Raw genomic sequence first — 13,791 nt, 5'->3', positions numbered from 1 at the left:
TTGGAGGGGCTGTGTCATTTTCGTCACTCCGGCATCGGATGTGGCGGAGGCCACGGGATCAAGGCCTGCCCCAGTCCAGGGACAGGGGGTTATTCCGGCCCGCAGACCCGTCAGAGCCGCGTTCCCTTGTGTTTCACGTCTGGCTTCACCTTGCCGATACCTGGGTCAGTGGATCCCGGGGCTGGTACGAACCTGCGTTCGGATCAGGAGATTCCGGACGTGCTGCGGAAGTAGGTTGAGACCGAGGCGGCGTTGGGCAGAATGATAGGCCCCTTTTCTGGACCCCCCCCCCCTTGCCGATTTGTTCTTGTCCCTCGTCGTTATAGTGCCCAAGAAGACCCAGGGTAAATTTGGGCTCAGTCGACATCTTTCCTGTCCTCTCGGGGTCTCGGTTAATGATGCTATCCCTGATGATCAGTGTAGGGTCGTTTACCTGTCTTTTGATTTGGCCATGGCCACCATTGGTCTTTTGGTCCGGGGGCAGTGATGTGTAAATTGGACATCCAGTCAGCGTTTCGTCTCCTCCCGCTGCACCCTTCCGCCTTTCGGTTTATGTGTTTTAAAATGGACGATGGCTATTGCATCGATCGCTGCCTCCCTATGGGTTGTTTTATCTCTTGTGCATACTTCGAGAGATTCAGTTAATGAGGTGCAGATTTGGCATTAGTAAAACTCAAGTTTTACAAAGCGTATGTAAAACTGACAAAACAGACCACGCTTCTGTAAATCTCTTGCTGGATATCTTTAAAGGGAAATTTTGTACAATATATAAGTAATTATTTACAGAGAATTTTATATAATTTAAGTCTCATATGAACTTTGGATTCTTTGAGGCACAAACGAGAAGAAAATGATTATGTCAGAATAAAATGCCCTATTCATGTCACTATCGCCCTTGTTCTCATTGTGTAGAAAAATATCCTACGCAAGAGGGGTCCTTAAGTTCATACTCTCCTCCTTCATGTCTGGTGGTCACCCCACTTCAGTGACCTCATTTTTCATTGGCCTAGAATATAAACATCTGAATGGTGCCCTCTCGCTGGTCATGCTACTGTACCTCAAGGACCTATCAAGGACTCCTCAGTTTTCTGTCAGTTATCCCACCTAATAAAGAATCTGTTGCAACAGATGCTGCTGTCTCCGCGCAGAGCCGGCCCTAACCAATATGATGCCCTAGGCAAGATTTTGGCTGGTGCCCCCTAGCACCACCGCTGGTTCCGCCTCTGACCTTGCACCTCTTTCCCAGCACCGTCACCCCTCATCCATAGCAGTCCTTATTTTGGTGTTTGTACCCCCTATATTTTAAATAGGAACAGTTCGCACATTTGGCGCACAGCCCAAAAAGGGGTGTGTTTTTGCTGGCAAGGGGCATGGTCAAACAATTGTAACCCCAATTCCAATTACGCCACACAGTACTGCAACTTTATTCACAGTTGATCATGCGATAGTGTCCATAATTCACATTAACATTATATCCCACAGTAGTATCACTCTACCTTCTAAACATTACTCCTCACAGTAGAGCCCCTTATTCACATTACATCACACTGAATTGCTCCTTATTCACATTACACCACACCATATTGCTCTTTATTCACATTAGATGACACAGTAGTGCCCTTTCTATACGCAACGCCACATAGTAGAGCACCTTATACACATAATGCCACACATTAGTAATGCATTTACACACATAATGCCACACAGTAATGCCCCTAACACATATGAGACACCTTATTAATGTCCCTATAAACATAATACGCCTTACACATTATGACAACCTTTATTAATGCCCTTTTACACATAATGTCCCTTACACATATACCGCACATTATTAATGCCCTTATACACATAATGACACACATAGTGCCCCTACACATTTGCTGCACATTATTAGTGCCCCTATACACATAATGACACACATACAGTAGTGCCGTTACACATATGCCGCACATTATTAATGCCCTTATACACATAATGACACACATAGTGCCCCCTACACATATGTTGCACATTAATGCATTTTTACATGACACACATAATGCTCCTTACACATATTTCGAACACTACTGCACAACCAACCCACTCACATGCACACAGCACTCACACTGCCACTAACACTGTGACCTCTGCCTCTGCTTGGATACAGATGTGTCCTCATAAATATTGCCTCAATGCTAACGTCGGGCACCTTTTTTTTTAATGAAAATCCATCTTATTTGCATTGCTATGTGGCTAGGATGCACAAGCAGCTTCTGCTGATTTAAATGATATGCAGCATGCCTATATACTGTGTGAGACTGTGGCTGTATCTGCATATGAAATGCTACACACAGAATATAGGCATGCCGCATATCATTTTAATCAGCAGAAGCTGCTGATGCCCCTAGGCATATCAAATGCCCTAGGCAATTGCCTAGTTTGCCTATGCCTATGGCCGACTCTGTCTCCGCGAGAGGACTTTACAATTCAATGGTACCAAGAGTCTGTGGAACAGAACAACGTCTTCTGATTTCATAGATCCCACAAAGAAGATAAAGGTTAATCCAATATAAATGGCGATCCGACCGGCTGGCACAAAGGAGAAACCTGTGCTCATTGTACTACAATGATACAGGGTTAATGAGCCTGCCATGTAGAAGAAGGTCTAGCTTTGTACCACAGGCATGCACTGCAGCCAGAGAACACAGGCATTTGAAGCGGAGAAGATATGACCCATTAAGCGGATGAAAGTAGACAGCTTAATCCGTCTCTGGCTCTCGATAGGTTTGTGTATGATGGATAAGGGCTTAATCTATCCATTCTGAGTAACAGCGTTTCTGTACGCTCTCTGTTCCTAGCGATAGAGCTGAATAAATGAAGGCAGTAAGCTAATGCTGTATCTTCAGTGATAAGAGTAAAGGCATATTCGGAATATTCCTCTGTGGCACATCATCTGAAACGCCACGTAAAATTATCCTCAGATCTATAAGGAGGGATAGGTGAAAGTGGCGGATGCAGGGCTCCGAGATGGGGGAAGGTTGGTACTGATAGTTGGGCCTAAGCTTGTTGGATTGGCCTGGGTCAACTGCTGCCTTCCCGTGGGGCATAAATGTTTTCTCTGACGTCCTAAGTGGATGCTGGTGTAAGAGGTGCGGCTGCGCGTGTGGTGGTGCCTGCTGCCGTGCAGGTGTAGAGTCGGTACTCACCAGGCGCCGCTCTCTCTCACCTTCAGGTACCGGAACCTTCGACGGACCTGGCAATCTTCAATCGGATCCGGACACGCCGATTCCCTCTCGGAGCTGACCGACGACCGAGCTGAGGAGAGAATAGTTTACCTTAAAGGGGGTATCAACCCTTCTTCCACTGGAAAAGGGGATACCCCAGGGGTGACCGCGACCTTCACCGGTTGGGTGAAAGGTCATCACAGGCACAAAGCCTCAGCCACCCAGATTTCACACACTCGCGCTCTCGCACGTAGTGTGATGAAAAGGATTCTCACGTCCGTGAGCAATCCCGACTCCGGCGCTCGGGGACAGACAAGGGACAAACATACACGGATGCTACTCACCGTCTCAAGTCTTGCACTCCGATCTTCTCCACTTACAGGTCCCTGTAAGGAGGCAAAGAGAAACAGCCGTGCAGGGCCAAGAACGACCCTAGTGTGCGTCCGCTACACTAGCTACATAAACAGAGCCCTCAAACTAGCTCGTGTGGGTGGTGCAACACAACTATGCACAACTTAAACAACGCATACACTTTGCCCTGCACGGTAACAACATACATCACAATATCGGAATACAAGATCACACGGTGCTGTCCCTTTAAATCCCTCCCGCTGGAAAGGGGGTGGGCGCCGCACGGCCTACCCACCTCCTGTACCTTCCCTTATGTGGGCCTCAGGCCTGCCTACCTAAATACCTCAGGGTGGCCTGGGCCTTGCGCCCAGCGCCACCTTTAGTCACCCCGGGGCAATTATCCACTGGGCCTAGCGCCCTCTATTTGCGCACGGACCCGAGGCCTGACTGTACCCACGGGCCTAATGCCCGCCTAACTCGTCCCTCGTGGGGTGACCTGGGCCTGGTGCCCAGGGTCACCTTATATTCCCTAACTGGCCAAAATACCCTAGGGCCTAATGCCCTCTAACGTCTCACAGGCCTATTGCCTGATGTGCCCCTCGGGCCTAATGCCCGCCTACGGCGCCGTCGAGGTGGCTTGGGCCTAACGCCCAAACCACCGACTATGAAGATGACCCCCAACCTCCTATCTGCGCAACAGGCCTAGTGCCTGAATTGTGCCCCCGGGCCTAATGCCCGTCCCTGGTGGTCGAGGGAGGAAAAGGGAGGGGGTGAAAGTTGCCTCACTGAGGCCTCACCTGCTCTAGGGATCTCCAGCGCCCTCTTCTGCCGCTGACCCGTCCTGGCCAGCGGCGTCGCCTCCGCTGCTCCGCGTCCAGCCGCCGCTGGACATCTTCCTTCAGGAGCCCGACGTCTTCTGGCCTCTTCAGCGGCCACCGGAGCTCTTCTCCCCACGGCCGCCGTCTTCTTCTCCGCGCCGGACTCTCTTCTCCGCTCCGGCGCGCCGACCCTCTTCTCCAGGACCCGGCTGCTTTCTCTTTCGCGCTCTTCCGCGCGCGCGGTGTCTTCGGCTTCCGCCCGGCGTCTGACGTCAGTCGCCGGGGGCGGGGACTATGACGCGGCGAGCGCCGATTGGCTCGCCGCGCCCCTCTGTGATTGGCCGCCGCTCCGGGAACCGCGATTGGCTCCCGGAGGGCGCCAACATTTAAACCTCTCCGCAGCCTCCGGTCCGGTGCAGGGAAAAGGGTAATCCCTGCACCGGACACCCGCCGCTCCTGCCCACAGACAAGCGCTGGGGGCAGACAAGCTGCCCCAGCGCTGCCACACACACACTCCCGCAGGGGACACAGATCCCCTGCGTGCTGCTGAGGGGATGTGTCCCGGAGTACCGGACACATCTCCACACTGGGACTCCGTAAGGACCATGGGGAATAGCGGCTCCGCAGGAGACTGGGCACAACTAAAGAAAGCTTTAGGACTACCTGGTGTGCACTGGCTCCTCCCACTATGACCCTCCTCCAGACCTCAGTTAGAATCTTGTGCCCGGCTGAGCTGGATGCACACTAGGGGCTCTCCAGAGCACCTAGAAAGAAAGTATATTTTAGGTTTTTTATTTTACAGTGAGACCTGCTGGCAACAGACTCACTGCAGCGAGGGACTAAGGGGAGAAGAAGCGAACCTACCTAACTGGTGGTAGTTTGGGCTTCTTAGGCTACTGGACACCATTAGCTCCAGAGGGATCGACCGCAGGACCCGACCTTGGTGTTCATTCCCGGAGCAGCGCCGCCGGCCCCCTTACAGAGCCAGAAGCAAGAAGTGTTCCGGAAAATCGGCGGCAGAAGACTTCTGTCTTCAACAAGGTAGCGCACAGCACTGCAGCTGTGCGCCATTGCTCCTCATGCACACCTCACACTCCGGTCACTGAGGGTGCAGGGCGCTGGGGGGGGGCGCCCTGAGGGCAATATAATACACCTTGGCTGGCAAATCATCACAATATATAGTCCCAGGGCTATATATGTGATAAATTACCCCTGCCAGAATCCATGAAAAAGCGTGAGAAAAGTAAGCCGAAAAAGGGGCGGGGCTATCTCCCTCAGCACACTGGCGCCATTTTATCTTCACAGTGAAGCTGGAAGATAGCTCCCCAGGCTCTCCCCTGTAGTTTTCAGGCTCAAAGGGTTAAAAAGAGAGGGGGGGCACTAAATTTAGGCGAAATATGTGTATACAAGCAGCTATTGGGGGGAAAAATCACTCAGTTATAGTGTTAATCCCTGCATTATATAGCGCTCTGGTGTGTGCTGGCATACTCTCTCTCTGTCTCCCCAAAGGACTTTGTGGGGTCCTGTCCTCAGTCAGAGCATTCCCTGTGTGTGTGCGGTGTGTCGGTACGGATGTGTCGACATGTTGGATGAGGAAGGTTACGTGGAGGCGGAGCAGAAGCCGATAAATGGGATGTCGCCCCCTGTGGGGCCGACACCAGAGTGGATGGATAGGTGGAAGGTATTAACCGACAATGTCAACTCCTTACATAAAAGGCTGGATGACGTAACAGCTGTGGGACAGCCGGCTTCTCAGCCCGCGCCTGCCCAGGCGCCTCAAAGGCCATCAGGGGCTCAAAAAAACGCCCGTTACCTCAGATGGCAGACACAGATGTCGACACGGAGTCTGACTCCAGTGTCGACAAGGTTGAGATATATACACAATCCACTAGGAACATCCGTTACATGATCTCGGCAATGATAAATGTGTTACACATTTCTGACATGAACCCAAGTACCACATAAAAGGGGTTTTATTTTTGGGGAGAAAAAGCAGCCAGTGTTTTGTTCCCCCATCAGATGAGTGAATGAAGTGTGTAAAGATGCGTGGGTTCCCCCGATAAGAAACTGGTAATTTCTAAAAAGTTACTGATGGCGTATCCTTTCCCGCCAGAGGATAGGTCACGTTGGGAGATATCCCCTAGGGTGGATAAGGCGCTCACACGTTTGTCAAAAAAGGTGGCACTGCCGTCTTAGGATACGGCCACCTTGAAGGAGCCTGCTGATAAAAAGCAGGAGGCTATCCTGAAGTCTGTATATACACACTCAGGTTCTATACTGAGACCTGCAATTGCCTCAGCATAAATAGTGCTGCTGCAGCGTGGTCTGATACCCTGTCAGATAATATTAATAATACCCCAGACAGGGATAATATTTTGCTAACATAGAGCATATTAAAGACGTCGTCATATTTGCCGGCTGGCATCCAGAATTAATGCAATGTCCATTGTGCCAGGAGGTTATTAGAGACCCGGCAGTGGACAGGTGATGCTGCCTTTAAAAGGCACATGGAGATTCTGCCTTATAAGGGTGAGGAATTGTTTGGGGATGGTCTCTGGGACCTCGTATCCACAGCAACAGCTGGGAAGAAAATTTTTTACCTCAGGTTTCCTCACAGCCTAAGAAAGCACCGTATTTTCAGGTACAGTCCTTTCGGCTTCAGAAAAGCAAGCGGGTCAAAGGCGCTTCCTTTCTGCACAGAGACAAGAGAAGAAGGAAAAAGCTGCACCAGACAGCCAGTTCCCAGGATCAAAAATCTTCCCCCGCTTCCTCTGAGTCCACCGCATGACGCCGGGGCTCCACAGGTGGAGACAGGTGCGGTGGGGGCGCGTCTCGGGAACTTCAGGGACCAATGGGCTTGCCCACAGGTGGATCCCTAGGTTCTGCAAGTAGTATCACAGGGATACAGGCTGGAGTTCGAGGCGACTCCCCCTCGCCTTTACCTCACATCAGCCTTGCCGGCTGCCCTCGGAGAAAGGTAGTACTGTCGGCAATTCACAAGCTGTACCTCCAGCAGGTGAAATTAAGGTACCCCTCCTTCAACAAGGCCGGGGTTACTATTCCAAAATGTTGTGGTACCGAAACCAGACGGTTCGGTGAGACCCATTCTAAAATTGAAATCCTTGAACACTTATATACGAAGGTTCAAGTTCAAAATGGAATCGCTCAGGGCGATTATTGCAAGCCTGGAGAATTTCAGGGTATCACTGGACATCAAGGATGCTTATCTGCATGTCCCTATTTACCCTCTTCACCAGGAGTACCTCAAAATTGTGGTACAGGATTGTCATTACCAATTCCAGACGTTGCCGTTGGTCTGTCCCCGGCACCGAGGGTATTTACCAAGGTAATGGCCGCAATAATTATCCCGTACTTGGACGATCTCCTTATAAAGGCGAGGTCCAGGGAGCAGTTGTTCGTCGGAGTAGCACTATCTCGGGAAGTGCTACAACAGCACGGCTGGATTCTGAATATTCCAAAGTCGCAGCTGGTTCCTACGACGCGTCTACTGTTCCTGGGTATGGTTCTGGACACAGAACAGGATAAAAAGGGTTTCTCCCGGAGGAGAAGTCCAAGGAGTTGTCGTCTCTAGACAGAGACCTCCTAATACAAATACAGGTGTCGGTGCATCAATGCACGCGAGCCCTGGGAAAGATGGTAGCTTCTTACGAAGAAATTCCATTCGCCAGGTCCCATGCAAGGATCTTCCAGTGGGATCTGTGGGACAAGTGGTCCGGGTCGCATCTTCAGATGCATCGGCGGATAACCCTGTCTCCAAGGGCCAGGGTGTCGCTGTTGTGGTGGCTGCAGAGTGCTCATCTTCTAGGGGGCCGCAGATTCGGCATACAGGACTGGGTCCTGGTGACCACGGATGCCAGCCTTCGAGGCTGGGGGGCAGTCACACAGGGAAGAAACTTCCAAGGCCTATGGAAAAGTCAGGAGACTTCCCTACACATAAATGTTCTGGAACTAAGGGCCATTTACAATGATCCAGTCAGACAACATCACGGCGGTCGCTCATGTAAACCGACAGGGCGGCACAAGAAGCAGGATGGCGATGGCAGAAGCCACAAGGATTCTCCGATGGGCGGAGAATCATGTGTTAGCACTGTCAGCAGTGTTCATTCCCGGAGTGGACAACTGAGAAGCAGACTTTCTCAGCAGAAACGACCTCCACCCGGGAGAGTGGGGACTTCATCCAGAAGTCTTCCAAATGATTGTACACCGTTGGAAAAGGCTACAGGTGGACATGATGGCGTCCCGCCTCAACAAAAAGCTACAAAGATATAGCGCCAGGTCAAGGGACCCTCAGGCGATAGCTGTGGACGCTCTGGTAACACCGTGGGTGTACCAGTCGGTGTATGTGTCCCCTTCTCTGCCTCTCTTACCCAGGGTAATGAGAATAATAAGAAGGAGAGGAGTAAGAACTATACTCATTGTTCCGGATTGGCCAAGAAGAGCTTGGTACCCAGAAATCCAAGAAATGATCTCAGAGGACCCATGGCCTCTGCCGCTCAGACAGGACCTGCTGCAGCAGGGGGCCTGTTTGTTCCAAGACGTACCGCGGCTGCGTTTGACGGCATGGCGGTTGAACGCCGGATTCTGAAGGAAAAGGGCATTCCGGAGGAAGATATCCCTACGCTAATTAAAGCTAGGAAAGAAGTGAACGTAAACCATTATCACCGCATATGGCGGAAATATGTTGCGTGCTGTGAGGCCAGGAAGGCCCCAAAGGAGGAATTTCAGCTAGGTCGATTTCTGCACTTCCTACTGTCAGAGGTGACTATGGGCCTAAAATTGGGTTCCATTAAGGTCCAGATTTCGGCTCTATCGATTTTCTTCCAAAATAGAACTGGCTTCACTGCCTGAAGTTCAGACTTTTGTTAAGGGAGTGCTGCATAGTCAGCCCCCGTTTGTGCCTCCAGTGGCACCGTGGGATCTCAACGTGGTGTTGGATTTCCTGAAGTCGCATTGGGTTGAGCCACTTAAATCCGTGGAGCTACAATACCTCACGTGGAAAGTGGTCATGCTGTGGGCCTTGGCGTCGGCCAGGCGTGTATCAGAATTGGCGGCTTTGTCATGCAAAAGCCCTTATCTGTATTTTATATGGATAAGGCGGAATTGAGGACTCGTTCCCAATTCCTTCCTAAGGTGGTATCAGTTTTTCATGTGAACCAACCTATTGTGGTGCCTGCGGCTACTTGGGACTTGGAGGATTCCAAGTTACTGGACGTAGTCAGGGCCCTGAAAAGTATATGTTTCCAGGACGGCTGGAGTCAGGAAAACTGACTCGCTATTTATCCTGTATGCACCCAACAAGCTGGGTGCTCCTGCTTCTAAGCAGACTATTGCTCGCTGGATCTGTAGCACGATTCAACTTGCACATTCTGCGGCTGGACTGCCGCACCCTAAATCTGTAAAAGCCCATTCCACGAGGAAAGTGGGCTCTTCTTGGGCGGCTGCCCGAGGGGTCTCGGCTTTACAAATTTGCCGAGCTGTTACTTGGTCGGGTTCAAACACTTTTGCAAGAGTCTACAAGTTTGATACCCTGGCTGAGGAGGACCTAGAGTTTGCTCATTCGGTGCTGCAGAGTCATCCGCACTCTCCCGCCCGTTTGGGAGCTTTGGTATAATCCCCATGGTCCTTACGGAGTCCCAGCATCCACTTAGGACGTCAGAGAAAATAAGATTTTACTCACCGGTAAATCTATTTCTCGTAGTCCGTAGTGGATGCTGGGCGCCCATCCCAAGTGCGGATTGTCTGCAATACTTGTATATAGTTATTGCCTAACTAAAGGGTTATTGTTGAGCCATCTGTTGAGAGGCTCAGTTATATTTCATACTGTTAACTGGGTATAGTATCACGAGTTATACGGTGTGATTGGTGTGGCTGGTATGAGTCTTACCCGGGATTCAAAATCCTCCCTTATTGTGTCAGCTCTTCCGGGCACAGTATCCTAACTGAGGTCTGGAGGAGGGTCATAGTGGGAGGAGCCAGTGCACACCAGGTAGTCCTAAAGCTTTCTTTAGTTGTGCCCAGTCTCCTGCGGAGCCGCTATTCCCCATGGTCCTTACGGAGTCCCAGCATCCACTACGGACTACGAGAAATAGATTTACCGGTGAGTAAAATCTTATTTAGTATCGTCTCTTTTTTGTTGTAGGAGGGGACATGAGCACGTCTCCTGGATTTGCCCATTATCCCCTTTTCCCAGTTCCCAAGCCCTGTTCAGCTCTTAACGGCCCTGGGCATATGCCTTTGGTGCAGTAAGGCTTGTGGGATTATGTTCAGCGCGGGTGGTCTTCAGTATGCCGACTGTCGGGATCCCGGCGTACAGTATACCGGCGCCGGAATCCCGACAGCCGACATACCGACACTATTTCTCCCTTGTGGGGGTCCACGACCCCCCTGGAGGGAGAATAAAATAGCGTGGCGCGCAGCGTGGCAAGCGCAGCGATCCCGCAAGGGGCTCATTTGCGCTCGCCACGCTGTCGGTATGCCGGCGGTCGGGTTCCTGGCGCCGGTATGCTGGTCGGCGGGAGCCCGGTCGCCGGCATACCATACTACACCCGTTCAGCGTAGTTATTTTTCCTTCTTACTTGTAGTTATAGCTGGAGAAATGGATCTTTAGAATGTACAGTTAGCAAAGTGGTGAAAACTTGTGCAATATATGGGGCCCATTTATCAACAAGTGATAAAGGGCCTTATTCAGTATGAATCAGTATGGATCATCAGTATGCATTATTCAGCGATGCGATCGCATACTGATGATTTTATGTCCAGTGTGCACGTGCTGGAGCCGTACTGCGCGTGCGTATGCAGTGAGATGCGATCGCATCTGCCCGATTGACTGGCTGAAGTGTTTACAGGGTGGACTGGGGTGGCAATGGATGTCAAAAAAGTGGGCAGGTCTGTGCCATTTTTTAAGGCGCCCACCCTACGCCACAGTTACTTGTGAACTTGTAAATGATTAGAGCTGGCCCTAGGCATAAGCAAATGCCTAGGGGCACAAGCAGCTTCTGCTGATTAAAATGATATGCGGCATACCTACATTCTATGTGCAACAGCGGCTGTATCTGCATATGAAATGCTACATTACAGTGTATTCCTGGAAATCACTGTAATGTAGCATTCCGTATGCAGATACAGCCACAGTTGTGCACAGAATATAGGCATGCCGCATATCATTTTAATCAGCAGAAGCTGCTTGTGTATCCTAGTTACATAGTAATGCAAATGAGATGCATTTTCATAAAAAAGGCACCTGACGTTAGCAGAGCTGCCAGCTGACTCACGTCAGGTATTTCCTGCTGCATGGCGTATTGAGGCAAAATGTATGAGGAGAGGACACATCTGTATCCAAGCAGAGGCAGAGGTCACAGTGTTAGCGGCCATGTGAGTGCTGTGTGCGGGTGGGTTGGTTGTACAATAGTGTTCGGCATATGTGTAAGGGGCATTATGTGTGTCATTATGTGTATAAGGGCATTAATAATGTGCAGCATATATGTAAGGGGCATTATGTGTGTCATTATGTGTATAACGGCATTCTTAATGTTTGGCATATGTGTAATGGGCATAATGGAGGTAATTCCAAGTTGATCGCAGCAGGATTTTTGATAGCAATTGGGCAAAACCATGTGCACTGCAGGAGAGGCAGATATAACATGTGTAGAGAGAGTAAGATTTGGGTGGGATATTTTGTTTCTGTGCAGGGTAAATACTGGCTGCTTTATTTTTGCACTGCAAATTAGATTGTAGATTTAACTCACCGCACCCAAATCTAACTCTCTCTGCACATGTTATATCTGCCTCCCCTGCAGTGCACATGGTTTTGCCCAATTGCTAACAAAAATCCTGCTCCGATCAACTTGGAATTACCCCCTATGTGTGCCATTATGTGTATAATGGCATTAATAATGTGCAGCATATGTGTAAGGAACATTATGTGTATAAGGGCATTAATAAAGGATGGCATAAGTGTAAGGTGCATTATGCTTATAAGGACATTAATAATGTGTGTTATATGTGTAAGGGGCATTACTGTGTGGTATTTAGTGATGAGCGGATTCGGTTTTACTCGGTTTTACTCGGTTCTCAAAACCGAATCTTATTGGCTATACAAAACACGTGACATCAGTGAGCCAATAAGATTCGGTTTTGAGAACCGAGTAAAACCGAGTAAAACCGAATCCGCTCATCACTATTTATGTGTATAAATGCATTACTAATGTGTGGCATTATGTGTATAAGATGGTCTACTGTGTTGTGTAACATATAGAAAGGGCATCTACTAATGTGGATTAAGAGCAATATGGTGTGGTGTAATGTAAATAAGGATCAATTCAGTTTGATGTAGTGTGAATAAGGGGCACCACTGTGAGGAGTAACGTTTATATGGTAAAGTGGTACTACTGTTTGCTGTAACATGAATTAGAGACACTGGGGGTCATTCCGAGTCGTTCGCTTGTTAGTTTTTTTTCACAACGGAGCGATTAGTCGCAAACTGCGCATGCGCAATGTTCGCAGTGCGCCTGCGCCAAGTAAATTAGCACAAAAGTTTGGTATTTTACTCACGGCCTAATGAAGATTTATCATCGTTCTGGTGATCGGAATGTGATTGACAGGAAGTGGGTGTTTCTGGGCGGAAACTGGCCGTTTTATGGGAGTGTGCGAAAAAACGCAGTCGTTTCAGGGAAGAACGCGTGAGTGGCTGGAGAAACGGGGGAGTGTCTGGGCGAATGCTGGGTGTGTTTGTGACGTCAAACCAGGAACGAAACTAACTGAACTGATCGCAGTGTTAGGAGTAAGTCTCGAGCTACTCAGAAACTGCTAAGAAATTTCTATTCGCAATTCTGCTAATCTTTCGTTCGCAATTCTTCTAAGCTAAGATACACTCCCAGAGGGCGGCGGCTTAGCGTGTGCAATGCTGCTAAAAGCAGCTAGCGAGCGAACAACTCGGAATGAGGGCCCCTATCACATGATACAATGTGAATAAAGTTGCACTACTGTGTGGTGTAATTTGAATTGGGGGTACTATTGTGTGGCCATGCCCCTTCCCAGCAAGAACACACACCTTTTTGGGCTGTGCACCGAATGTGCGCACTGTTCCTATTTAAAATATAGGCGGTAGGAATACCAAAATGAGGACTGTTATGGGTGAGGGGTGATGGTGCTGGAAAAAGGGTGCAGGGTCAGAGGCGGAACTAGCGGCGGTGCTAGGGGACACCAGCCAAAATTTTGCCTAGGGCATCATATTGGGTAGGGCCGGCTCTGTGAATGATAGAACTCATTGAGTATGATAAATGGAGCTCCAGCCAATCAGTCCTTTCTCAAACACGACAGGAGAGGAACATAGGACAGGAGCTGATTGCTCAATATCTGCTTAGATTAGCTGGCAGATTTGTCATTTAGCATTCCCA

Source organism: Pseudophryne corroboree, chromosome 9 (assembly GCF_028390025.1).
Source record: "Pseudophryne corroboree isolate aPseCor3 chromosome 9, aPseCor3.hap2, whole genome shotgun sequence".
Lineage (NCBI taxonomy): Eukaryota > Metazoa > Chordata > Amphibia > Anura > Myobatrachidae > Pseudophryne > Pseudophryne corroboree.
This window is presented reverse-complemented; position numbering follows the sequence as displayed.